Here is a 3,217-nt window from a genome sequence, read left to right as displayed (position 1 = left end):
AAATCGGATTTCATGTGAGCTGACTAAGCAAGTCCCAGACTAAAATCACGTCACCTTCGAACTAAGTTTGGCCAAGTTTCAGTCATTGCTGAGGCAAGACTTCGTGCTTAAGTCTGAGACTAGTACTGGGAGACGTCATAGTGTCAACAAGATAGCAACTATTTTTAGATTGAGTGTGCTTCGATTCGGACAGAAAATACTTCGGTTACGAATGATAGAGTCAAATAAGGGTCCTGTTGCCATAGACACTGGCTTTAAAAAAACTATAAGATAAATGCAGATCGTCAAAAGTACACATTTTTGTGAGTAAAAACTAAAACTAAACTGAATCTATCGGCTCGTGAGATGAGAGTGAACGAGAGACTCCGAAATCGAAAGGTTTGCGTCAAAGAACAACCAAAAAAAAATGATAAGAAAGTACAGTAGAGACAGAAGTTATTCTGCTGGCATTGCAACTGACTTAATTAATGTGATTAATCAGACACTTACGGAACACAATTTCTCTTTGTATGTTTGTTGGTTTTTTGTTGTTGTTGCTTTTTGTTTTTGTTTTTTGGTTCAATTTCTTTGAGTTTCAACCTCCGTATACATCGAGTCTCAATGAAACTGCCATTGGACTAATATAGAATTCACAGTCGACGATGGACATCATTGCAGTCTATATCAGTCGACAGTCAATATCACGTGTGTTGCTAATTTCTTCTTTGGAAATCTTTTGCGTTGAAAGTATGAAGGCGGTATCTTACCTGCCGTCGTGTACTAGAGAGCGTGATGTTACCACCACAAAATAGTCGAATTAGTCACCGCCCTTACAACGTCCACTTCTAGGCAAGAGACGAACTAGTCCGAGACTAGAAAGCGTGCATGAAAGTCCGATTTTTTTGTCACTTGCTTTGCTTGGACTTAAGACTAACTAGCCATTTACTAGACTAGTAAATAACTAAATCCAGTCATCGTTCATGAAAACGGGCTCTGGATGGAAATGTGGAGACAACAACAACTGGCAAAAGATAATCGACTGCTCGTAATGAATGATCCTTGAGCGTGAAGAATGGCGTTCCATGACATTGAACCTCTGTAGGGAGGGATACGGAACTCCGGTAAGGTAAGTGTATACACGAATGTAACATGAAGACGTCAACGATACAAAACAAAGAATCCCATTGTAAACGATACAAGAGGTTTGGTTTGCATAACCTTCGGTACTCTGAAAAAACAGGTTTCTAAAATTTTATCCAGAAAAGTCGTCCTTCAAAGATCCATAGATTAAAGTGACATTCACCTTGTCAAGCACTCTCAAATCTGAAACTCCACAAAATCCCAGGTTTGAAAGTTTTTGCTAAGATCAAGGTGATTAGAATCAATCGATATTTGATTTGAAGGACGAGTTTTCTGGCCAAAAATTTTTAACGTGCTTTTATTCAAAGTACGGCGGTAGATCCACAGCTTTATAAAGTTCTATATTTTTATTTCACTAGTTTTGCTTGGGCGAACAATGGAAAGAGCATTTGAGGTTTTCGCACAGTTGTTTTATTTCAATAGGGGAACTGGTTCAATGAATACCATCGTATAAGTGTAAGGCAATAAGGCAATAAGGCAGTAAGGCAATAAGGCTCTTTCAGAATCGACAGTAGACTTTATCATGAGTTTAAAAAATATTATTGTTGTTGTTGTTGTTGTTGTAATTATTATTATTATTATTATTATTATTATTATTATTATTATTATTATTATTATTATTATTATTATTATTATTATTATTATTATTATTATTATTATTATTATTATTATTATTATTATTATTATCATCATCATTATTATTATTATTATTATTATTATTATTATTATTATTATTATTATTATTATTATTATTATTATTAATATTATTATTAATAATGATAATTCTAACTTATAATCTTTTTGATTTATACATTATTATAGTTGTTTATGTTCGACAAATGGATGATGCCAAGTCTGCAAAGATAGATCATCATCAAGCCCTACTGCAACCTCCTCGTGGTGTCGAACGTAACAGGTCAAGCTGGCCAACTGCAGAGGGCGACAAGAATAGGCAATGGCAAACCATTCTTGTAACTTTGCCGAGTTAACTGCATGAATAAGTCCAAAAAGTCAAACGGTGACAGCGTAAAGGGGAGCATGTTTTCACGGAAGACTGCTGCCTCGCTCGGTTGGGAGCGTGATGTTCGTCAGGTCACACCGAACCGTCAGCCAGTTACTAGGCGAAATAAATTTAACAAATGTGACAAAACCAAAATTGGGACATGGAATGTCAGGACCTGTGCCCAAAAAGGAAAACTAAACAACATTCTAAAAGAAATGAAACGGCTCCAAATAAATATTCTTGGCCTGGCAGAGATGAGATGGAAAGAGCAGGGAACCATGTCAAAACAAGAAAACAACACGACATATAAGATCATATGGAGTGGTGGAACCTCTTTCCAAAAAGGAGTAGGGATGATCTTAGACCAAAAATCAACCAAATTTTACAAAGGGCACGTAGCAATCTCAGACAGAGTTTTGCTGGTTAAGCTAAGAGGACCTGTAGTTGACACCAATATTATTCAAGTTTATGCACCAACAGAAGAGGCGACAGATGCAGATATGACAGAGTTTTAACCATTCACTAGACAAAGCAAAACGAATGTGTAAATCACAAGAAGTCCTTATGGTAATGGGGACCTAAATGCTAAGATTGGCAGAGGCAGAGATGGTGACATAATCGGACCACATGGACTCGGAGACAGAAATGAACGAGGAAACATCTGGCAGATTGGTGTAGAACAAATAAATTAATGATTTCAAACACCTGGTTTCAACAACACCCAAGAAGAACCTGGACATGGCAATCACCAGGGGACAGAGCAAGGAACCAGATAGACTTTATAGCAGTATCATCAAGATTCAGAAATGGCATATTAAATTGCAAAACCTACCCAGGCGCCGATGTAGACAGTGACCATGTCCCAGTTGTTTGTACAGTAAGGATAAAGTTTAAAGCTATTCAGAGAACGGCTGGTAGAATAAAGAGGGATTACAGGTTATGCAAAGACAATGGCATACAAACAAAAATGAGAGAAGAATTTGAAAATGCACTCATGATACAAAGCCAAAGTGAACCTGATAACGAAAAATGTGAAAAACAATTTGATATATTCCAAAAGTGTGTCAAAGCAACTGCAGAAAAACATTTACCAAT

General features: G+C 36.6%; 2 protein-coding genes across 2 annotated transcripts in view; one reads left to right on the top strand and one right to left on the bottom strand.

Annotated features, from left to right (window-relative positions):
* Positions 1-3,217, top strand: part of LOC144980823 (putative serine protease K12H4.7) — a 641,746-nt gene that overhangs the window by 556,339 nt on the left and 82,190 nt on the right. The window lies entirely within an intron of this gene.
* LOC144980806 (cytosolic phospholipase A2-like) overlaps positions 1-3,217 on the bottom strand; it is a 131,372-nt gene that overhangs the window by 72,521 nt on the left and 55,634 nt on the right. The gene's annotated exons all lie outside the window — the stretch shown is intronic.

Source organism: Berghia stephanieae, chromosome 10, assembly GCF_034508935.2.
Source record: "Berghia stephanieae isolate SIO BIC M18660-M18661 chromosome 10, UCSD_Bste_1.3, whole genome shotgun sequence".
Taxonomy (NCBI): domain Eukaryota; kingdom Metazoa; phylum Mollusca; class Gastropoda; order Nudibranchia; family Aeolidiidae; genus Berghia; species Berghia stephanieae.
Note: the sequence above shows the minus strand (reverse complement) of the source record. Positions and strands in the feature narration are given on the sequence as shown.